Raw genomic sequence first — 25,230 nt, 5'->3', positions numbered from 1 at the left:
GGTGCTTAGTCATTCACACGACCAGGCAGGCGCTGTCCCCAGCCTGCTGGGGGAGTCCCCACGCTCTGTCCCATTTTCAGGCGTGAGGACTAAACTGGAGGGCAGTTGGTTTGCAGGGACTTGGAGGACACAGAGTGGCCGAGCTGGCTGCCTGCCAGACAGGCCTGGGGCCCCGCTGGGCGCCCCAGAGGGCAGGTCCCGTGGAGCAGGCCAGATGGTGGGGGCCGCGGTGAGGGGGAGGGGAAGAGACCTCATGACTTGCCTGGGGGCTCAGCAGAACAAAGGAGGCGCCCGCCCGCACGTGGACACAGGAAGCTTGAAGCAAGCAGACCATGCAGGTAGCAGTGCATTTCTAGCACCTACATCCAACATCAGAGGCTGACCGGAAGAGCAGCCGTTAGCCCTGGATCTGCCGCCCACCTCCTGAGGGGTCTGGGACAGGCTAAGGGGCCACGCTGAGCCTCTGGGGATAAAGTGGGTGTGGGGAGACGCGGGGAAGCCAGATTTGGGGTGATTTGTATTAATAGGGCGATTGAGAGACAAACGCGAGGAACTATTATTAAGAACTTAATCCAGGACTTGTATCCTTGTATGATAAATAAATTAGCTTAAAGTAGCACAATCTTCACCGAAGGTCATCTTGTGTATCCCCCTCGTTTTCCCCCCCCGCCCCCACCAAAAAGATTGTAAGAAACATCGGCTGGAACCATCAGTGTGGCCACATGGAGAGCAGCATAAACGGTTCACAGGTGGAGACTGACACTGTCTTATTGGCAACTGAATTATGACCATCAGCTTGTGCTCTGATGATCGGGGCTTAAATTAGATTTCCTGGCATCCCGAGGATGGTAAGTCTGAGACATGTTATTTTTTGAACAGACGAGGGAGTGGGAAGATTACACTTCTGACGGCTCCAGGAGAGCCGCAAGTGGCCTTGTCTTCCAGCTCTGTGCCCATCGGGTGTCCTCTGTGCTACAGAATAACTTCTATCTGTGTCTGTTACTCTTTACACCTACTCGACTATTATTCTCTAATTCACTCCTTCCTCCCTCTCTCCCTCTCTCCTTCCTTCTTCCCTTCCTCCCTCCCTTCCTGCCTTCTTTCCTTTCCATGATAGCATCCAATTATTTGCGTATGTGAAGAACACTGATAATATTTGAAGGTTGCAAAGTACCGTTTATCAAAATGAAGCCAGTACTCCAGGTCTGGCCAAATTAAAAAGCCACAAACCACAATCTTTGCTCTGGGAGGAAAGCCGCCTTTATCAGTGTGTTATCTTAGCTACGAGATGCAAACACATTTCTGGGCTTAGTGGGCATGTCTTATAGAAACACCACGCATTCTCTTGCTGACATACAGATGTATCAAGTCTTTGGTTTCTACCAATAAAACTTGTCAAATCTCTGAGTAGTCGTCATGGGTTTCAGTTTCTCAGTCTTGCTTTTGACTGGAGCAAGTTTCTCCCTGGCAGATTTAGATTTGCGGCTGCCGCTTGACACCAGCAAGGTCAACGCCGGCGGTAAGGTCAACGCCGGCGGTCCCGCAGACCTGTGCTCCCATCATGCCCGCTCAGCCTTGGCATCATTCACAGTTTGGCCAGGACACCTCTGAGTTGTGCTGAACCATCCTGTCCATCTCGGGAGGTTTGATGGTGTTTCTGGCCTCTACGCACTAGATCCCAGAAGTCCCCCTGCTGATTCAGTTGTGACCCCAAATATCTCCGGTCACTGCCAGTTCAGACAAGAGCTAGGGATTTTTGTTGCTGCTCAGCAGAAGAGCTTTATAGCTCTATGATCCTAATGGCTTAATTCTCTTACACAGCACAAATGAGATATTGGACTCCTTCCCTTCGTTCAAAGTGCTCTCAAGTATTTATCCACTCATGTAGTCAACTAAATATTCATCGATCAATATGTACCAGGCAGCACATCCAGCTCTGGGGACACACTCAGCTTTGAGGAAGACAAACATGGTTTGTCCTGTTTCAGTGGCTTCCTAGGGAAGTGGGGGACAGGGTGAGGGGGGAGTGTTCCGGTCAAGGACACACGGGGAGCTGTGGGGCCCGAGAGAGGACGTGAGGCCCCGCACGGTGGGTGGGGTGGGTGGCGTGGGTGGGGGTTACCACCCCGCAGCGTGTGCAGAACCCTGGCTCTTTTACTAAACCCACATCTCAGTCGCCACGCCTGCCTCCGAGTGGAAGCCATTGGGTCTCTGCGGCCCCTGATTGTAGTGCCCTGCTGAAAACAGCAGAGAGCAGCTTGAGATCACACCTGGGCCATGGCTGAGCCTGCCTGCTGAGGTCACCGCATTTTGTAAGGCTAACGGGCTCCTGCAGAGAGTCCAAGGAAGCAGAGCCCTGGCTCGCAGGACAGGCAGGCTCCCTGCCCACACCCCTGCTGATGTGCCCTGCCTCCCGGCCTTCTGACCTCAGACAAGCTGGCTGGGTCTGTGCTGAAATGGCCAGGGTTGGCTAAGAAGGACGGCTAGTCTATAACCAGCCTTTATTGTCACACCTGCTGGGCACAGCGGGAGGAAGTCCATCTCTCTCATCTCCTGCAAGCCACCCCTTTTGTTAAGAGCATGGGGAAATGGCTTTATAATCAGCTTAAGGTGAGTGGAAGAGAGAGTTGCTCCTCGTAGGGACAACCCGAGGTCCCAAGCATGTCCCTTTGTGCCAGCAATTAAGTGGACGTTAGTCTAGCTTGTGGTTGGCGTGAGATAGGACTTGGTTGATGGGCACAGTGACCTGGATTTTCACCTTCCTACTCCCATCAAAGCTTCCCCGCTCTTGGCTTCTCGCTCTGGGGCACGAGTAGTAAACTGCAAAGATTTGTTCCAAAGAGGTGCTAAGGGGTGGTAGAAATGTAATTTCTCCTTTCTCCCCCATCCCCCAAATCACTTAGCTGGTATCTCAATGTAAGCAAGCTTGTCCCCACTTGTACCCCAAGAAGGGTCAACTCAATGGACTATGTTTGCTTACATAATGGGGCTCTTAGCTAAGTAGGGTTTCTCAAAGTCCAAGACGACCTGCATCAAAACTCCTCATACAGACATGGCTTTCCACCGTGTGGTAGTGGTAGTGTCTATGAGATTAGAGTCGGAAGCCTATTGATCCCACGCCCAAGTATGAACAAGAGGACGCGAGCCTGTGTCCCGTGAAAGACATGCATTAAGAACGCTGGAGCAGCGCTGTTCCAAAGAGCCTAAAGCTGAGTTCAGCCTGAAAGCCCATCCACAGAAGAATGGAGGGACGCACTGTGGTTTGTCCACACTTGGCGATAAACTTGAACCGACTACCTTTCCACGGAACAACCTGGAATCCATCCATCTTGTAAACATATTGTCGAGCAGAAGAAACGAGACATGAAAGAGTGAGTATGCTTTGGTTTCCTTTATATGAAATTTAAGAACAGACTAAGCTCATCTGTGTTGACAGAATAATGGTTACCTGGAGTGAGGGGAGGGGTGATGGAAGGGAAGGGGTGTACGGGATGTTGGAACTGTTCTATATTTGGATATGGATGGTGGTTAGATGCGTATATACATATGTGAAAAAATTTATATATGCAGGTATATGTGCTGGTATATTATCTATACCTAGTTTAACATATGTACACCATGGTGCATATATACCATATATGCACATATGCCATATATGCACAAGTGCATACATGTGCATTGAGCTCATGCTTATGACTGACAAACTTTACTATATGTTTCACACGCGCGCGCGTGAGAGCGCGCGCGCACACGCACACACAAACACACACACACACACACACACACACAGACACCTTCCCAGCCTCATTCCAGACCTACCAAATCTCAATCTCACTAGGGAGCCTGAAAATCTTCATTTTGTGTGTTTGCTGGTGTTGGTGTACAGTGGAAGTTGACAACCAGCATTGCAGGCTGTGTGTCATCTGTGAGAGAGGTGGTTTTGTCGTCCCCACAAATCACACCAGCCCCCATTTCCCATCTGGGTTAGAACGTTACAAGATTTTTCCAGAAGTCAGTCGTTAGGGAATAAGACTGGCATGAGATTTCTCACCTGAAGATCGGGCACCGGGTCCTGTGAACAAGATTGTCCCAGGCTCCACCCAAGACAGAAGCCACACTCTCCTGGAAATACGGACACTCTTTTCCACTTTTCCTTAAAAATGGAAAATTAGAACCAACGGTTTCCATCCTTCTAACTCTTAGTGGAGAAATATGGAGTTTAAACTTATAATCAGTCTACATGTGATTTGGGATCCTCACCTCTTCTCTCTGCCTCCACATAAGCCCCATGTTCCGTGTTACTAACAAGAGGCAGGTTACATTTGTCAAGTGCCTAGAATACGCAGAGTTATCTCGTTCATGTGATCTCATTGAAGCCTTAGAACAATTCTATGAGCAGATCTGTGGCTCCAAAGGATGAACCAACTTTACAAAGGTACACAGTAAGTTGGTAGTGTCACTGCGATTTGACCCCGATGTGTCCAACCCCACCAAAAAACTGCTATCTCTTTGGTGGGAATAGCCTGTCACAGGATTCCAGTGCTGTTTCTGTTTGTTTTAAATTACAGTCATAAGAATTTATCTTTGTCATTAAGGCAATGTAAACAAAAAGGCAAAGTAAAAAACAAATAATAAGTAAACTCTTTAATATCTGCATCTTATCGGACAAGCGGATGGACTTACCATAACTAGTTTTGTGATTCCCCTAATATTTACTCTGTTTCCATTTTTGCAAGTGCAAATGTCTTGGTGAACGTGCTTTAACAGCAATCATTGCATTTATGATTCTCGCTGGGGACAGGCAATCACAAATGGAATAACTATAACAAAGACAATGCGCATTTTTAAGATATAGGAACAGTTTGCCCAACCTGCTGTCCAGAAACATTCTTTTAATTTGCATGACTCTCAACAGTGAGGGGACACCTGTGTCACTCCACGCCTCACCAACTTTGGGTGCCATCACTCCAATTTTGCCAATATAGTGCTGCAATTCCATTTGCGCTCGTGATGTTGATCGTTTTTAACATACTAATTAATTTTGTGTTTCCCTATATGAATCTCTTCATCTTTGGAGTGTAGCTGAGACCTCTTGATATATCTCAAGAAGTTGATACTGTTTCATATTCATCGTATATGTTTCATGGATTATTCTTTGTCTTCTAACTTTGTTTAGGTTGCTTTCTGATAAAAAGAGTTAAATCTCTATGCAGTCATATTTATCAATAAATGTCATGATTTTTTATTGCTTCTAAGCCAAAACAATCTTGGGAAATTTATTACCAAATCAGAGGAACATTTATTTACTTTTAGGTTCTTTTGTTTCTTATTTCACTTTTTATCTACATCAGTTGATCGGGAGTGTGTGTGTGTGTGTGTTTGTGTGTGTGTGTGTGCATGCCTGCAACAAACACAAGCCTGCTCTGAGGTTAGGATCCATCTTGATAATTATTAAATAAACACGTAAATATAAAAATTAAATAAATTGCTAATTTATTGAAAACCCCATTTGTAAGCCAGTGTTCATGATGTTCCCTTTAATTTATTTTTAATTATTAAGGGCAGTAGAGTCCATTTCTGGTACATTTATTCTGTTTCATTCCACAACCCATTCTTACAGCAGGATTATATGAGCCTTATTATAGCTTCTCATTTCTAAAAAGAGAACCATTCCATTATTTTTCTTTTCCAAATTTTTGTTGTTGCTTTCTATCTTTCTATGTATTCTTCAAGATCAATTTCAAAGTAACTTTGTCAAGTTAAAAACTATCTCATTGGCCATGTCTTTATTATTATTTTTACCAGAGTTAGGTGTGTGCTTGCCAAACATATCCTATTTAAATTTTTATAAACATTTATTTATTTTTGAGAGAGAGAGAGACAGAGTTCAAGTGGTAGAGGGGCAGACACACACACACACACACACACACACACACACACACACACACAGAATCTGAAGCAGGCTTCAAGCTCTGAGCTGTCAGCACAGAGCCTGACACAAGGCTTGAACCTCTACAAACCATGAGATCATGACCTGAGCCTAAGTCAGACATATAATTGACTGAGCCACCGAGGTGCCCCCAAATATATTATTTAGTGATACTTTCATAGCTGGCAAATCTACAAAGAAAAGCAAAGGAATGATCAACAGAAAAGTCACGATAGTGCATTCTTCTCTGGAGGAGGGAAGTAATGTGTTAGGAAAGTTACACGGGGCCTTTATAGTATTAGAAACATTCTATTGCTTCACTTGTGTGGTGGCACATTAACTATCTATTGGTAATAACAATATTTCCCCAAGTTTAGCAGCTTAAAAATATATATGTTTGTTATCTCATGGTTTCTGTAGGCCTGGAGTCTGGGCAAAGCTTAGCTGTGTCCCCTGCAGGGCTACGATCATGGCGTCGATTAGGGCTGTGGTCTCATCTGAGGCTCTACTGGAGAAGGGTCTGCTCCCCCACTCGCATGATTGTTGACAGCACTCAGTTTCCTGCAAGCTGCTGGGTTGAGGGCTTCGGTGTCTTGATGGAGGCTGTCCCCAGTTCCCGGCCATGTGGCCAGCTCAGAAGGACAGCTTACAACACAGCACGCTATGGAGGTAACCATCCTATATAGCATAATCACACACATGCAATCCCATACACACCCTCACTTTTGCTACATTCTCTACGTCCTGAAGCAGGTCCTGGATTCTACCGACACTTAGTGGGAGGCATCACATGAGCCCATGAAAGCCAGACCATGGGCCTCCCTTAAGAGTCTGCCTGCCCCAAGTGGTACACAGGTAGCCATTTAACTATTTGTTAAAGTGTGTGCGTGTGTGTGTCTAATATTTGTAAACCTATGTTTCACGACTTAAGATTTTAAAAACCGTAAAGTGATTTTTTTCATAAATTAGTTTGGATCTGAGGGTGCCCAGGGGTAGCCAAGCAAAAAGACTCACATGGCCTTGGGTCACTGAATCTAAAATGAAGGCTGGAAGTGATTCAAGAGCTCAGGAAGGCCGACTCTTCCTTTTGAGATACTGGAAGTTGCCGTGAACTCAGAAGGCACTCTGTATCACACTTGAAAAGTTTTGAATTGCTTCAAAATGACATCTATGCCTAAATTTTATTTGAAAAAAGAAAATTGTTTCAACCTCTAACTAATTTGAAGAGAACTGGCATTTTTTTTATAGTACCTACCAAGTTCACAGACCGTCTCTCTGAAGGTTGAATCTTCTCTAATATCCCTTAATAAAGTTTGGTAGCTGTATTCATTAAAACCTACCTCACGTTTCTTGCTAAATTTATTCTCAGGTATTTCATGTTTTTGTTGCTGTTATGAATGAGATCTTCGTTTTAAAATATGATTTCTGCTTCCTGTTGCCATTCACCAGGAACATGACTGAATTTTGGACACGCACCAAAATTTTTGTCAAGTGGCTTTGTTTTTAAACAAAAGTCTTTGTGACATGACTAATGACTATGCTCCCATATTAATTTTAATTTCTATTTTCTTAGCTTCTCTAAGCACAAAATGGTGACATCTAGGAATCCTGGCATTTTCCCCCTCCTCTTTTCTAGTGGCTATAATCCTGATCTATGCCTCCTGGAAGCAGTTCTTAAAAGCCCTTAACCCCCAGGGGAGCCTGGGTGGCTCAGTTGGGTAAGCCTCTGACTCTTGGTTTCAGCTCAGGGCATGACCTCATGGTTCATGAGTTCAAGCCCTGTATCAGACTCTGTGGCACAGAGCCTACTTTGGATCCTCTGTCCTTCTCAATCTCTCTCTCTCTCTCTGCTCCTCCCCCATTTGCACTCTCTCAGTGTCTCTCTTAAAATAAATAAATAAACTTAAAAAAATGTTAACCTTCAGAGTCAGATGAATCCAAGACTGTCAGCTACTTTATTGGACAGATGACTTAACCTCTCTGTGCCTCAGTGTCCTCATTTATAGTCTGGGGCCATCACACACTCTTCCTCACTGGGTAATTGTGAGGATAAAATAATATCTATTTTTACTTTTTTTTTTAATGTTTTGAGAGAGTGTGTGCAAGTGGGGCAGAGGGGCAGGGGCCAGAGGAAGAGACAGAGAGAATCCTTTTTTGTTGTTGTTAAGTTTATTTATTTATTTTTGAGAGAGAAAGCACGAGTTGGGGAGGGGCAGAGAGAGAGAAAGGGAGATACGGAATCTGAAGCAGGCTCCAGGCTGGCAACACAGAGCCCGACGCGGGGCTCCAACCCCAAACTGCAAGATCATGATCAGAGCTGAAGTCAGATGCACAACCGACTGAGCCCCCCACCCCCACACCCAACCGTTGCTCCAAGAGACAGAGGATCTTAAGCGGTGGCACGCTCAACGTGGAGCTTGACGCAGAGCTCAGCCCCATCACCCTGAGTTCATGACCTGCGCCAAAACCAAGAGTCGGGGACTTAATCAACTGAGCCACCCAGGTGTCCTGAAAATACTTACTTTTAACGCAGTGTCTGCCACAAAGCTCAAGATATGTTGACAAAGCATAATTATTACTATGTCTTAAGAGGAACTTAAATAAAAATGACAGAGAAGAGAAGCCAGGTTGTTACTACCCAGCTGAGTGGCGGGTCAGGCCTATATTGATGCAGGACATAGGTTGTATTTCCTTCCTCCAGGGGACTGTGCTAGGTGCTTTCCATGTGTCTTCTTACTTAACCAACAGCCTCAGGGAGATATGATGCCTGTCCCAGCATCGCGTGACTCACTCGGAGGGAAGTGAGACTCAAGTCCAGCCCGCTTGGCCTCAAAGACTGTGCTCATCTCTGCTGGTCTGATCTGAGGGGACCGTCAGGTTTTCATTCTGCCCAGAATGAAACTCTTGGCCAAACGTTGGGAACTCTTGAGAACCTCCGACGATACATGCATACCTGAGCCTCGCCACAGACTAAACGGATCTGGCTCTCCGAAAGTGACCCTGACATCTGTATCCTTTTTTTAAAAAAAAATGTTTATTTATTTTCGAGAAAGAGACAGAGTGTGAGTGGGGGAGGAGCGAGAGAGAGAGGGAGACACAGAATCCAAATCAGGCTCCAGGCTCTGAGTTAGCTGTCAGCACAGAGCCCGACCTGGGGTTGAACCCACGGACCGTGAGACCACGACCCGAGCCGAAGTCAGACGCTTAACTGACTGAGCCACCCGGGTGCCCCCTGACATCTATATCTTTTCAAGGTTCCCTAAGTGACTGTAACAGCCAGGGTTGAGAATCCCTGATGGCCCCAGTGTGGCATCTATAACATTGACATTTCAGACAATAATCACGGAAGTCCACATTCCAGATGAGTTCAAGTACATCTTCCCTTTCTTTGCCATAAATTAATTCATCCTTGCTGACTATGCTGATTAACTTTATGTGCCAACTTAGCTGGGCCACCGTGCCAAGATATGTAGTCAAACATTGTCCTGGATGTCTCTCTGAAGGTGTTTTCTTTTTTTTATATATATATTTTTATTTATTTCTAGGAGAGAGAGAGACAGCGTGAGCAGGGAAGGGTCAGAGAGAGAGGGAGACACAGACTCCGAAATAGGCTCCAGGCTCTGAGCTGGCAGTCAGCACAGAGCCCGACGCGGGGCACGAACCCACGAACCGCGAGATCATGACCTAAGCGAAAGTCGGACGTTTAACCGACTAAGCCACCCAGGCGCCCCTCTGAAGGTGTTTTCTGAATGACATTAACATTTAAATCGGAGTAGACCTTGCGTAAAGCAGATTGTCCTCCATTATGTGGTGAGCCATCTAATCACTTGAAGGCTTTCAGAGGAAAAAGACTGACCTTCTTTGAGCAAGATGGAACTCTGCAGCAGACAGTGTTTGGACTTGGACTTCAACTCTTCTCTGGATCTGTAGTATGCTGGGCTGCCCTACAGATATGGACTCGTACCTCCATAAATCATATGAGTCAATTCCTTAAAAAAATCTCTCTCTCTCTCTCTCTCTCATTGACCTTTTGTTCAACACAATCATAAATAAAGCACCCCACTTTCATTTTTTTTTGGAAACTAGAGAATGGGTGATATAGAGACATGGGAGAAGAGCACAGATCACTCGATCCAGTTGAAATAGTGGCATGAAGACAGAAATAGCCTTGGGGTGACTTTGCCCCTCAGGAGACATTCGGCAGTCTCTGGAGATGCTTTTTTGTTTCACGAGGGGGTGGAGGATGAGGGGATGGGGATGGGGGTGCAAGGGTGCTACCAGCATCAAGTGGGCAGAGGGGCCAGGGATTCTAAGAAACATCCTGAAATGCACAGAAGTTTCCTTAAAATGTAACAGTGCCAATGTTGCGAAATCCTGCTTGGGATGGGGAAATAGTGAGTCACTAAGGAAATTAAGTTCTTACCCCTTGAAAGGAGGGGTATTGCGGTCAGATCAGGGAGGAGCCCTAAAGAGGCAACAGGAATCCAGCCGGCAGATTGGACAAACAAGCTCGGGGCAACTCTTACTGAAAAGGCCACGAGACTTTGGGGAAACTTTTGAGAGACTAGCCCAGCCACGGAGGTAGGGCTGGCTGTCCAACCAGCGGGAATCTCAGGGGTATCATGAGGCTCGAGGTATTTCCTAAGTGGCCTTGAGCTCAGAAGCTCTCCCCAAGGGCACCAGGTCTGAGCACAAGACCGGAGGTGGTGAGTAGCTGTCTTGTGTTTCATGGCTGTAGCTTGTATTGTTGTTTTAAATACCGGGGGACGAGTGGGCAGAACGGGAGGCCGGAGTTCTGGGCCTCTCTCGCTACTGGGCCCACTGAAGTTTGCACACGGCTTCACGTCCTGAAATCTCAGGAACTGGGGCACATCTGGGGGATAGCAGCTGGGTGTGATGTTCTGAACACAAGGCAGCATGTAGACAGCCCTCAAGGAGGGTCTGTTAAAGCGTTCATGAAGAAGCGGAGAAGGTGAATTAGTGATAAATCAGTGACACTTCAGTTCTTTCATCTGTAAAATGGGGACAGGAAAACAGTGAAGGTGGTCATGCGAGGCCGGTGTCGTGATAGAGTAACGTGACGGAGAAAGTTAAGTGTCCTTTAAAAAACCCCACATGCGGGGTGTCTGGGTAGCTCAGTCGGTTAAGCGTCGGATCTTGAAATCAGCTCAGGTCATGATCTCAGTCTGTGAGTTTGTGCCCTGTGTCAGACTCTGCACTGACAGCTCTGAATCTGGGTGGGATTCTCTCTCTCTCTGTCCCTCCCCCACTTGTGTGCTCATGCGTATGTTCTCTATAAATAAATAAATTAATTAATTAATTAAACTTAAAAATAAATGGCACCCACCCACATATGCTACTCTTCTGTGAGTCTTCCATTCCAGAGGATGTTTCCAGGATGGCATTAAAAACAAAGAAAAATAGGGACACCTGGGTGGGGCCCCTGGGTGGCTCAGTGGGTTAAGTGTCCGACTTCAGCTCAGGTCATGATCTCACAGTTTGTGGGTTTGAGCCCCGTGTCAGGCTCTCTGCTGACAGCTCAGAGCCTGGAGCCTGCTTTGGATTCTGTGCCTCTCTCTCTCTGCTCCTTCCCTGTTCATGCTCTCTCTCTCTCTCTCTCTCTCTCAAAAATAAACAGTTAAAAATTAAAAATTAAATAAAATAAAAAAACAAAACAAACAAAAAGCCAGCAAAGCAGGGCCACACAGAGATGAATGGCAACCAGCACACATGTGAGGAGGGTGCAGAAGCAGGTGGGACACACGCATCGGGGGTGGGAAGCATGTGAATATTCAGGGAAGCCTCTTACTTTACCCGAGCTCCACAGGAAGCAGATGCCATGTGCTGCCTTTAGGCACACTCGAGACCCCACGGGGGCCGAAGTGGGGCTGGCAGAGGAGGTGATGCTGTCCTGCGCCGTCGGACACGGGGCTGGAGCTGGGTCATCCCTGGGCATCGGGCACACCCAGAGGAACTGCAGGGAGGTGAGACCCTATCGTTGGTGGATTCATTGATTCATCCAGCAAACAGGAGTGCTGGGTTTCCTGCAGCTACTGTAACCAGTTACCACAAATGCAGGGGTGAAACAACACACATTTATTATCTTGCGAATGTTCTGGAGTCTCCAAGTTGGCCATGGACATCGTGAGGCTAAAATCAAAATGTTAGCAGGGCCACGGTCCGTTCTGGAGGCTCTCAGGGAGAGTGTGTTTCTTGCCCCTGATCGCTTCCCCTGAGTCCCTCAGCTCCTGGCCCCTCCTCCTAGCTCTGAGCCAGGGGGTGGGCAGGCTCCTTCCCAGGTCACATCTCTGCTCTCTCTCTCTTCGGCTTCCCTCTTCCACTCTTAAAACCTTTGTGATTACGCTGGACTTGCCCGGATAATCCAAGATCATCTTCCTATTTTAAAGCCAGTGTATTAGCGAATTTAATTCTATCTGCAACCTTCACCCCCTCCCCCGCCCTGTGCCATGTAACCTAACACACTTACAGGTTCTGGGGATTCGCAAGTGGGGCCATGGGTGGGGAGAGAATCATCGTCCTTGCCACCAGTTCCCAGGCTGGGCTAAGCATACCTGGGACGAATCAGAGGCGGTCTCTTCTCTCATAAGGATTGTGCATCCTGGAGAGGAAGACAGAGATAGAAGAATAGTGATACATGCCAAGGAGTGATAAATGATGGAGAAAAAACATCGTGTGGTCCAGGGATGGAGAGTTACGGGTGCGGGGTGACAGTTTGTGATTGCATGGTGGTGAGAAGCTTCTAAAAGGTAACATCTGAGCAGAGACCTGACCATGGAGGAGGAAGCTCCAGCCTGGGGCCGAGTTCCAAGCAGAGGGAAAAGCATGTGCAATAGCCCTGAGGCATGTTTAGGGGATTGGGAGAAGCCAGCTGTGTGGCTGGAGCAAGTGGCGAGGGGAAGGGAGGAGGGAGAGAGGCTGACGACAAAAGGAGGAGTCAGATTATGGGACCGTTGTTGGCCAGATGGTCTGGGTTGAATTCTAAGGAAAGTGAGAAACCACTGGAGGGTTTTAGGAAGGGTAGCAGCACGCTCTGATTGACATTTTAAAGGTTTAGTCTCGGGGCACCTGGCTGGCTCAGTCAGTAGGGCATGCGACTCTTGATCTCAGGGTTGTGAGTTCAAGCCCCACATCGGGTGTAGAGCTTACTTAGTGGTCTCAGAACCCTATATCAGCTCATCTCACTAGAACATAAAGATTAGAGTAGAGCGACCATAGAGAGCTCAATAAACATATTTTTAAAATAATAATAAAATGCTCTGTCTTCTTGTTGTGTGGTGGACTGCAGGGGAGAAAAGGTGATGCAGAGGAACGGGCTGGAGACACGTCAGGTGCCCGGGAAAGATGGTGATTGGCTGTCCCAGTGTGGAGGGACCAACATGGGCAGCTGTGGGTTGGGTGGTACCCCAGATCCCACAGGGCAGGAGAGAGGAGCAGTGAGGGGCCCGGGAGGCCTAGCCCCTCGGTGTGAGCCCCGCGTGTGTCCACACCACTGACTGAGCCTGCATGTGAAAAACAATGGCTTCTCTTTGGCCACAGGGCACTTTAAGGGAAGGGGCTAGTTAACGGGGAGAGGAGGTGCTTTGGGTCAGGAATGCATGAGCACCCTCTTCAAACATGTGAGTGCCTGTCCTGGGGAGCAGAGGTAGCCTTGACTCTCTGCTCTTAGATGCCAAAGACAAAGCCCAGTGAAGGACGGATAGAGAGGCAGATTTCAGTGTACCTAGACATCTCCGGAGGGAAGTGGCATGAGCCGCGGGGTCCAAGGAAGGAGCACATGGCCTTGACTCTGTTGTCCTTGGCCATGTGATTGAGTTATTTAAACTGTCTCAGGCTCCTGGGGTGCCTGGGGGGCTCAGTCGGTTTAGCATCGCACTTCAGCTCAGGTCATGATCTGACAGTTCGTGAGTTCGAGCCCCACATCAGGCTCCGTGCTGACAGCTCAAAGCCTGGAGCCTGCTTTGGATTCTGTGTCTCCCTTTCTCTCTGCCTCTCCCCCCACTCAAGCTCTGTCTCTGTCTCTTTCAAAAATAAATAAACATTAAAAAAAATTTTAACTCTTTGAGACTCCATTTCAATATCCCTTAAACAGCAGAGGTAATACTACCATCATACTAACACTAGCCATCATAACAGACATTCATATCGTACCTTCTCTGGGCCCCAGGCACTGTTCCCACATCCCATGTAGTAACACACTTGTCACTCACGGCAGCCTGATGACACAGGTGTTGGCTATCATCACCATCGTGACAGAGAGGAGGCTCAGAGAAGGGGAGTCACATGCAAGTGAGGGTCATGCACACGTATGGGGTACAGTCATCATACGTGATAAGATGTCTGCAGGACACGGAATGGAATGCCCTCTCCTTCATCTCCACCTATCAGAGGTCAACAAACCGCAGTGGGTATGATTATCAGTGTGTGTGGTAGCAGGTGCTGTGTCGTTTCTGGATCAGAACTAAACAGCCTCAGCAGTCTGAAATTGCAGACAGAAACCGACAAGTTGGCATGAAATGTAGAACGGTGGCAACGCCGTTTGGAATTTAGACTTCAGATTCAGTCACACAGACTTTCACTACGCTGCTCCGACAACATCTGGAATGTTCTGGTCCATGCTGGGGGCTCCTCTGTTGAGAGGCATCCCAAAAAGCCGATAGCTACTCGGTGAACTGATGAATGAGAGCGCATCAAAACAGAGGATGTCTGTTGCATGCGAGGCCACCAGGGACAAATTTGTAGATGACAGATTGCAACAAAGTATTTGTAGTATCTGAAACTGACATGTGACCACAGTGCACCCTTGAACAGTGAGGGGTTTGGAGAGAGACCCTGTACACGGTTGAAAATCCACGTATAATTTTTGATTCCCTCCTCCCAGTTTAACTACTAATAGTCTTCTAGCTGTTGACTGGAAGACATACAGATTCACAAATAATTAGCCCATATTATGTATATTATGTTATGTGTATTATGTACTATATTCTTATAATGATGTAAGCTAGAGAAATGTTACTTAGAAATTCACATGGAAGAGAAAATACACAGCACTGTGGAAGTGGACTCTCATACCCGTGTTTAAGGGCCGGCTGTATACCCACAATGCACAAGGGACTTTTCTGGAAATTGCCAAGAAAGACAGGAATGGCAAGGATATACAAAGGATATTGACAGGCAGGCCTGACCAATCCTGTGAAGCAATTCCACTGAAGCTAATTCCCAGAGGCGTGCAGATGACATCAGTGCACCTGTTAGACGGGCCGTGCTGGGAGCGCAGGGTGACTCACTGCCGAGTCGAGGCCCTCGTGTGTGAGGCACAGGAAGGTCCAGCTGTCTGGGGCTGTGCTTTCTCAGCAGGCGATGCTCAGTGTTGGTGGGGATGTGGGCTTGGGCTCCGACCTCCCAGGAGGTGGGGACGTGGCCGGGGCAAACGTTCTCTAATTAAATGTACTCATTATGTAAAACCCAGCAATCTGGACATGAGCCCAGCACACCCACCAGAGGACACCTGTGAGCACGTTTGCTGCTACACTGGCCTGGACCCGAAAGCCATCTGGGTCTCCATGCTGGGGACATTCTCCACATAGGTCATGGGGGTCCCGTTAGTACAGCGAGGCTGGCTCTATTTGCCCCCATTTTACAGATGAAGAAACTGAAGCTCAGGGAAGTGAAATAACTTGACCAAGGGCATACTGCTCATAAACTGCAAGGCTGAGATTCACATTCCGGTTCCTACGTCCGTGTACTTGTCCACTAGGCCACCTCTCGTGACAGGACAGCAGAGGTGGAATTAGAGAAACACCCCCTTTTCTGTCGCTCTCACTGCCCCTTCTACCTGTATTCCTTCTTTTGTAGGAGAAAAGACACATGTCACAGGAAAAAAAAAAAAAGATCTGGAAGGAGTGAAGGTGGAGGAGTCAGTTTGACCTTCTAGAATTCCTTTTATTTTTAATATATATATTTTTAGGGGCATCTTGGTGGCTCAATCGGTTAAGTGTCCAACTTCGGCTCAGGTCATGATCTCACGGTTCGTGGGTTCGAGCCCCGCGTCGGGCTCTGTGCTGACAGCTCAGAGCCTGGAGCTGCTTCGGATCCTGTGTCTCCCTCTCTCTCTGATCCTCCTCTATTCTCTCTCTCCTCTCTCTCACAAAAATAAACATTAAAAAATTTTTTAATATATTTTTTGAAGTTTTTTTATTTATTGAGAAAGAGAGACAGTGAGAGCAGGGGAGGGGCAGAGAGAGAAGGAGAGACAGAGAATCCCAAGCCAGCTCCATGCTGTCAGTGCAGAGCCCAACACAGGGCTCGATCACACAACCATGAGATCATGACCTAAGCTGAAACCAAGAGCCAGACGCTTAACCAACTGAGCCACCCAGGCACCCCTGACTTTCTAGAATTCCGACTTAGGTTAAGATTCTTACCCAACCCCCATGATGTTTTGCGTAATAAAAATTCCTAAAAGAAAGGTAACAACTAACATCCATTAAGCCCAGTCGCCAAGCACTAATCTAAGGATTTCACATCTATGTCAGTTAATCCTCACAGCAACCCACGAAGCAGGTAGGATGTCTATCGTCTCCACTATACAGATGAAGGAACAGAAACCAGAGAGGCTGGGTAACTTGCCCAAGGTCACACAGCTGGAAGATAAACCCAGGCTGTCTGAGTCTGGGCTCCACACTTCTGGGAAGCTGACCTTAGTCTGGAAGGCTGTGCAGAGCCGCTAGCCTGGTGTGGCCCTGCTCTTCTCCTGGCTAACTTCATTTTGGATGAACCACCCTGGGCCTTGGCTTTCTTGGTGTCGGCTATGGATAAAGATCATGTTCCACCTGGGGTTGTTATGAGGTGTAACATCTGCAAGATAATCAACAAATGACGGTCATTAATGTGTCATTGTTGTTGGACTGTGCACATGTTCCCTCGGGGATCGTGTCCAATGCCCCAGAATGAGTGTGGGATGCTGTGTTCCATGCGTGGGCCCTTCGGGGTGGCCAAAGGATCCCCGTGAAGCGGATGTTGGAGGGAGGGTGGTGCCTGCATTTAACAGGGAAGAAAAGGCTGGAGCACCTGGGTGGCTCCGTCAGTCAAGCGTCAGACTTCAGACCAGGTCACGAACTCATGGTTTGTGTGTTCCAGCCCCGTGTCAGGCTCTGTGCTGACAGCTCAGAGCCTGGAGCTGCTTCGGATTCTGTGTCTCCCCCTCTCTCTCTGCCCCTCCCCTGCTCATGCTCTGTCTCTCTCTTCCAAAAAAAAATTAAATAAACATTAAAAAAATTTAAGAGGGGAAAAAAGGAGTGAGGGCTTAGATGCTGGGCTCTGGCCAGGAGACAAAGTGAGTTCAGCTGAGTGACGTGGGTGGGGAAAACCCAGCTGGAGCTCTGGATGCTTGAACGGGGGAGGGAAAGACTTCGGGAGAGCCAGCCCCCAGGCTTTGGCGCCTGACTTAGAGTCTCAGCTCATCTTGGCTCTCATCTGACCTTGACACCTTCCTCAGGCTTTCTTTGCTCAGACATGGGCCCTGGATGGTGCCCTTGCAGAGCACTTGGGGACTCGGTGAGATGAGCTCAGGCGTGCAGGGTCCCCAGCCCGTGGCAGACGCCACCCCACCTTCCCTGCAATGCTGGGGGCCAGAAACACAGGGGCCTGAGCTCAGCTGGGCTTGGACCCAGTCTTCCCTCGTGACTGCAGACAATGGGTCCAATTCTCCCACTTGGGTTTCCTGCTTTCTTTTTTACAAAAGCAGGAAGGAACACTGGTGAGGTCCCTTGGCAAATCCCCCACGTGGGTTTCAGTCAATGAAGCCATTCTTTACAACAAGGGCGTAGTATTATTTTAAAATCTTGACTCTTAGAAGATCAAAATGGGGTTTTTTTTTAAAATGTCTTTATTTTCAGAGACAGAGAGTGAGGAGGGGAGGAGCAGAGAGAAGGAGAGACAGAATCTGAAGCAGACTCCGGGCTCTGAGCTAGCTGTCAGCACAGAGCCCGACACGGGGCTCGAACCCATGAACCGTGAGATCATGACCTGAGCCGAAGTCAGACGCTCAACTGACTGAGCCACCCGGGCACCCCTCAAAATGGGTTTTTTAATGAAATGCTGAAAATCAGAGCTGGGAGAAAATAGCACCAGACAAAAGAGGGGAAGACTCTAAAATTTTGTTTGTTTCCCTGTGTTCCCGTCTTGCTCCACCATGAAAACCCAATGGAAGAAGGGACCCACGTTATGAATGACCTTACAAATGGAGCCCTGGCTCTCCGGAGAACCCTTGCAACCTTTCCCCAAGAAGTAGCTAGGCTTCCATTTTTATACATGTGTATTTAAATAGGGGGAGGGGCGCCTGGGTGACTCAGTTGGGTGTCCGACTTTGGCTCAGGTCGCAATCTCACAGTTCGTGAGTCCAAGCCACGTGTCGGGCTTTGTGCTGACAGCCCAGAGCCTGGAGCCTGCTTGGGATTCTGTGTCTCCCTCTCTCTCTTCCCCTCCCTCCTTCACACTCTGTCTCTCTCTGTCTCAAAAATAAATAAAACATTTAAAAAAATTTTAATAGGGAGAAACAGGAGAAGGAAAAGGGGTGATCATGAAGCATTGTGGGAAGTAAGCATTGGGACGGGAGAGGCTGTCAGGCATTAATCAGATGGGCTCATGGGGGAAGTCCCCCCCCCTCCCCCACATCCTTCCTGGGCTTCTGAGTGGACAGCTTTCATGGAAGGAGTCAGGATATGATTTCCTGGCTGAAGACCTTGGCTCTGCTCTCAGGACTGCTCCAATCTCCAGATGAAATTGCCCTGCCAGTGATTTCCAGGCAGTGCATGAGGAGCAGACCGTAGCAAGAAGGTCATCCATCATCTCAGTGCAGGCTCCCCATCTGGCAGGTTGCCTCTCTTTCCTCTGCCCTGTGGCACTGCGCTTATCACGACTGTGTTTGGCTTCATGAACTGGTGTTTTGGAAACATGGGTATCAGTGCTTGATTCTCACGGTATGGACTGGTGCTGTCCGAATCTGAGTGCTGTGCAGGGACACGCTCCAGTAATAATAGTTCAGCCGGCGGTTAATGGCGCCCTTAGCTTTTCTTGGACCCTTTCTATGATATGAGTCAGACACCATGGTGACTGTTGGGGGTACACGGACAGGGACAGACACACAGTCCCTGCTTGGCGGAGATAGCAAACACCAAGTGACAGAGAGAATGATCATAAAGGGTGACAAACACCAGGAAGGACACAACCCAGGGGCTGGATGGAGAGGAAGGATGGTGTGGTGGCAGCGCAGAAGGTCTTCTCAGTGCAGCGGGAAGCCGGTGTTGACCCCACAGAAGAAGCTGAGAGCGATGGCAGCCAGGGGAGAGAAGAGGTGGAGATCTAGAACCAGTGCACGTTGCTGATGCACAATGAGGCTGAAAGGGAAGCGAGAAAGAACCAGGATGCCGCCAAGGTTTCTAGCTACCCAAGGAAGGAAGGAGAACAGCATACTGAGATGGGGTTGCAAGGGACCCAGAACGGGGCAACGTTTAGGAGAGAAACTCAAGAGTCTGTGAGTCATCCAGGTGACGATGTCCAGCGCGTAGCTGGACATGCGGGTCTGGAGCAGATAGACGGATTTTAGAGTTGTCAGCCTAGAGGGGCCTCGACCTTCGAGGTGCATGTGATCTGGTGGGGATCAGTGTTTGTAACGAACTGTGGCAGGCATGACAAAGCCAAGATTTACATTAGGCAGAAAACCAGGTGAACAGAGGGACACCCACCAATTGTGTAGGGGGAGAGTAATATAAGGAAAGGACACTTGGACTGAGTCGTGAAGGGTAAGTACATGGAGAATGCATTTAGGTGGAGGGACAGCCCAGGAAAAGACTCATAATATCTAGAGAACGGTGAGGAAATGTTGGGTGCAGTATGGGTGGGGAGTCAGGAAACAGGACGTTAGAGAGTTACGCAAGGGCCAGCTTCCAGAGAGCCTTGTAAGCCATGCTGTGTGCCTCCACCTCGGGCCACAAAGTGGATGACCAGACGCACTACCCGAAGCCTTGGCAATGGGTGCTGTCCTTCAGTCATTGTCTTTCAAGCCATCTCTGAGTGGCTGCAGGTCAGCCATAGACCGTTTGAACCTGCCCCCTGACAAGCTGATGCACCCACGAGCTGAGCTCAGACTACCCTCTTGCTCTATCAGCTGGTACAATGAGACTGAATGCTTGTGTCCTTCTATTGAAGCCCTGCCCCCGATGCAGCAGTATCTGGAGACAAGGTCTTTATGGAAGTAATTATGGTTAAATGAGTTTGTAAGGGGTAGGGGCTCTCCTCTGATAGGACCAGTGTCCTTTAAGCAGAGATACCAAGGAAGTGGTCCTTTCTCTCTCTCTCTTTGCCATGTGAGAACACTACAAGAAGGTGGCCATCTGCAAGCCAGGAGGAGAGCTCTCACCAGAACCTGACCCTGCTGGAGCTTTGAGCTTGGACTTTACAGCCTCCAAAACTGAGAAAGAAAGTCCCTGTGGTTTGTGCCACTTGTTTATGATATCGTTGTTATGGCGGCCCGAGTAAGTTGAGTTGGTCAAAGGGAATTCTCCCCAGGACAAAGGTGTCCACTGCAGAAGAAGCATCAGCTGAAGGAGGAGCACAGCTGAGGGAGAAGCATTAACTGAAAGAGAAGCACAGCTGAGGGAGAAGCATCAGTGTCACAGAGGCAGATGATCCAGGGTCTGGGGTACCTGTTCGTGCAGTTTGCTTGTGCTCTCTGGACCTTCAACCCCATATGGACCACTTCCCAGGGCCCACCCGATCCTAGCGAATGTCAGGGTCATGAGTGGCCACATGCTCAGATGATGTCTTATGCTCAGATACAGTTTCTACTAAGCCCCAGCAACATGCCAGAAGCTGTCTCCAGTGCACAGCTGTCAGCTGCAGATGGCATGGCCTTGCTCTAGACTCTCGGTGGTCTGCACCATGCCCCTCCCAGTGGGGCCCGCCAGGGGCTATGTCTGACATCTTTTCTCACAGATGCCTATGGTTCTGTGGGATCTGCTGGGCAGGACAGCACAGGGGCGAGGCTGCTTACGCCTCTTCCTGGACCTGTACATAGGCTTTCCCTACATCAGGGTCCCACACAAACCTTCCACATCTGACAAATAGGTGAAAATGGTATCCCTAATTGTGGAATGTGTGCCTCTCAAACCTAGATAGGTTGTATTTCTTTCCCAAGGGTAGGAGATACAGGTGCGAGACTTTGTCCTTTGCCTGAGGGGGCATTTTCCAGCATGCCCTATACCAGAGGACCCCTAAGAGCCTCACTGATGTGACCCTTGGCTCTTTGGGCTCTAAGCCCCTTGGATCTTGTCTGGTTTACCTCCCACCTTCCAGAATGAATATGCTTTACCAAAACACACAGAATTAGTACTTCAGGTTTTTCGAGGACACTTAACACAGTGCTATCGACCTGGTAAGCCATTGCCATGTCCCATAGGATGTCCAGATTGTCTAGATCCCTTTGGGTTACCATTATAACAGAGGAATGAGTAGAGCCCTAGAGGAAGACCGTGCCTGGGTACCATTTTGTCCCATTGAATGTAAACTTCTTCTGATCCTTTTTTCTCAACAGTGTAGAAAAAGATCCAGTTGCCAATGAATAGCTGCATTCAACATGCCCAAAGCTGTGTTAATTCACAGTACAAAACTCAACATATCACGCAGTGACTGCTGCTAGGGCTCTACTAAATTCTAGGGTCTTCTGCTCTGACCCATACGGTTCCTGTAGCCTGGTGAATCATGTGGGGATATCACAGGGACTACCACTCCTGGATGCCTCAATACTCTGAGGGTGGCACTGATCTCTGCAAATAATAATCTAATACATATTATAAACAATGTAATATTGTTTCTCATTTACTATCTTGACAGGGGGTAGAAGTTCTCCGGCTTTCTTAAGCAATAGCTCTTGCTTGGCAGGTCGAAGAACCAAAGTGAGAGTTCTTCCAGGGCCTCAGTGTGTCTTTCCTGAACNAGAGAGAGAGACAGCGTGAGCAGGGGAGGGTCAGAGAGAGAGGGAGTCACAGACTGAAACAGGCTCCAGGCTCTGAGCTGGCAGTCAGCACAGAGCCCGACGCGGGGCTCGAACCCACGAACCACGAGATCATGACCTAAGCGAAAGTCGGAAAGTCGGACGCTTAACCGACTAAGCCACCCAGGCGCCAATAGCTCTTGCTTGGCAGGCCGAAGAACCAAAGTGAGAGTTCTTCCAGGGCCTCAGTGTGTCTTTCCTGAACACATTCAGGACCCAAGGAAATGACTGCAGGGTGGGTTTGTTGACTCAGTGTACCCACTGTGTGACGTACATGGGCCAGAATTATATTGACTACTTGATTCCTGTATAGCTTATTCCAATGGAGGGCTGTCATCACCCTGGAGAGCAGCACCAACCCAGACCCTGTAACCAATGCCTGGTGGCTAATTTGCCCCAGTGTATAGTTACTTGAGTATATAGCCACAAAGTCTTTGGGAAAAAAATGGGGGAATCCGTACCATGTCCACCTGCCATCCCACCTGAATTCAAGGGGACCTGTTCTTTGTACCTTGTATCAGATAGTCATTGGCTGAGTCTGGGGGCCACCACAGATACCTGCTGAGAGCAAGAGGTAGATGGGGAGGTTCCAGGGTCAAGGAAAGTAAAGGAGGCTTGACAAACACTTTATGGAGAGTGAGATGCTGGGAGCACACCCCTGTTTGAACAGGGCACCCTGTGTTAGGGACTGAATCCACATGCCAGCTAGCCCATCCACAGGTCAGAAAGGAAAGTGGAGTTAGCCATCCAGGCTTGGGGTTCTGCCGGAAAATGGTGAAGAGGAACGGGAAGAAGTATTGTTTAGGACATTGGTATGGGACGTTGAGTTAAAATCTGAGGTCTGACTCAGATGAGGACACTGTAGGATGGAGAAGACTGCCAGACCTGGAAGAAGCTGGAGACCATGGGCTGTGACAGTCAGACATGGAGCAAGGTGAATGCATATTGGACTCCTGTCCTGGGGCTGCCATAGCTCTCACCATCCTGAATCCAACCTTCCACCTCTAAGGCTCACCTCCCTTGTCTCTGCCCACTCTTGACCCCACCAGATTCTGCCTTTATTTAAAATGTTAACACTTTGTTCAACATGGAATTTTTTGGCATTCATTTTGACTTTTTAAAAATGTTGCTTTTTTTTTTTTACAAATAGTTTATTGTCAAATTAGTTTCCACATAACACCCAGTGCTCATCCCCACGAGTGCCCTCCTCCATGCCCAGTCCCCCTCCCCCTTACATCCATCAGTTCTCAGTTTTTGTCAGCATTCAAGAGTCTCTCATGGTTTGCCTCTCTCCCTTTCCCCCACCATTTCCCCCCTTCTTCTCCCACTTGTTCCTCAGTTAAGTTCCTTCTATACGTGCAAAAATGTTGCATTAGATATTTATCTTGATGATTGAGGTTTTTGATATGTCCAGAGATTTTGGTATCAAGGCGAATGCCTTACCAATCCCACCCTAGCCCCAGCTATGAAAGAAGGGGCAACTAGAGACGTAGAAGAAACACAAGAACACAGTATCTTAGAAGCCATGGAAAGAAGGTTATCAAGAAGCTGATACAACAGGATGAGTGTCAACATCACATGAAATAAATCAAGCCAGATGTCGAAAGTCATGAGTTATATAATCTCATTTATATGAACTGTTTTATAATATTGAAAAAGGAAAAGGAATCTACCTGACTGGCTGGCTAAATGACCTGTGGTCACCTAACACAAAGAATATAAAACAGCCATTCAAAATGATGCTAAGGGTGCATGGGTGGCTTGGTCAGTTAAGCATCCAACTCTTGATTTTGGCTCAGGTCATGATCTCTTGGTTTTGTGAGTTCGAGTCCCATGTGGGGCTTGGTGCTATGCGGAGTCTGTTCAGGATTCTCTCTCTCTCTCTCTCTTTCCTTCTCTCTCTCTCTGCCCCTCCCACCCCACTCTCTCAAAATAAAAAACTAAACATAAAAAAAAAATAATAGTAAACGCCTCTCACCACCGGTTGGAAGGGATGCACGGGTCCTTGGCAAGGCTCGTTCTGGCCACCCCAGAGGGGCTACTGGGATGACCCTCTTGATGAACATTAGCTGTTAATTAAGAGTTCATTAAGAGCTCATAATCCAATCCTTTCCACTGATAACCAACAAAGAAGACTTGGTCCCTTAGAGATGGAGGAAGGATTTCACCATTCCGGGCTTCTTGACATACATATTTTAGGAATGCTAAACTTCCGCAGGTACCCGGCCTCTGCAGAGCCAGGCCGTGGGAATATCTGGTCCAGAAGCTTGTCCTGAATAAAATCTATCCCATTTTCATCATTTCCCCTTTTCGGCTCTCATCACTGCCTTCCTTGTGCTTAAAAATGCCAATCAATAAAGGATGAGCCTTCCATTATAAATCCCTCCCTGGGTCACTGGGCTCAGTAAGGACTCAGTGCCGGCCAGGTGCAGAGTCCTAGGGCCGGATGTGGGAGTCGTTAATTCCAATTAACACTGGACCAATTTAGGAGGGAGGTGACATTTGCATCAGGCAGCGGTGACCAGGCAGAGAAGGCAGAGGAAGTGGGCAGGTGCACATGGTCCGGGTTGTGTCACACACTCACATCACAGAATCGAGTCAGTGGTGAGGGCAAGCAGGTGGCATCTTGCTCAGCAACCCCAATGCCTGGGCGCCACTGAAGCCTGTATCTGGGCTCAGCGAGAAAAGCAGTTGGATTCATTAATGACGTCTGCCATGGCAGTGGGAGTAGAGAGTTATGGGTCAGAAACCCTGCATTTCCTGCTTCTTGGCCAACAAAGGCTAGAGAGGGGTGGAGAGGCCAGGTGGTAGAGGCTCGCATAGTCTGCTGAAGAGTTTGGGCTTTTTGTGAATACCAAAGATTTTAAGCTTAGCTTCTCCATTTTTGTTTTTTTAATAATTTTTTATTAAAAAATTTTTAATGTTTATTTTTGAGAGAGAGAGAAAGAGACGGAGTGTGAGCAAGCAGGGGAGGGGCAGAAAGAGTGAGACACAGAATCCAAAGCAGGCTCTAGGCTCTGAGCTGTCAGCACAGAGCACGACACGGGGCTCGAGCCCATGAACCCACTGCACTGTCCTCCTTTCCCATAAGACCCTTCCTGGAGCATTTGAAGAAGGACAATGGGGTTGTCCCAGCACAGGCTGAGGGCACAGGCCGAACGGTGAGGGCAGCTAGGCCAGGCCTTCCCTGTGTGCCAGGTCCCCCTTGGGACCACCGTGCGAGTGGGTAACT

The 25,230-nt window shown here is 48.2% G+C and overlaps 1 protein-coding gene across 1 annotated transcript in view; it reads left to right on the top strand.

Moving 5' to 3' along the window:
• The first annotated feature begins 10,479 nt into the window (after positions 1-10,479).
• The window catches only part of SLC2A9 (solute carrier family 2 member 9), a 246,081-nt gene continuing 231,330 nt past the window's right edge, over positions 10,480-25,230 (top strand). Inside the window, exon 1 of the mRNA XM_077750505.1 lies at positions 10,480-10,635. The gene's annotated coding sequence lies outside the window, so the exon portion shown is untranslated. The remainder of the gene's footprint in view (positions 10,636-25,230) is intronic.

Source organism: Crocuta crocuta, unplaced genomic scaffold (genome assembly GCF_008692635.1).
Source record: "Crocuta crocuta isolate KB4526 unplaced genomic scaffold, BGI_CrCroc_1.0 scaffold179, whole genome shotgun sequence".
NCBI lineage: Eukaryota > Metazoa > Chordata > Mammalia > Carnivora > Hyaenidae > Crocuta > Crocuta crocuta.
This window is presented reverse-complemented; position numbering and strand designations above follow the sequence as displayed.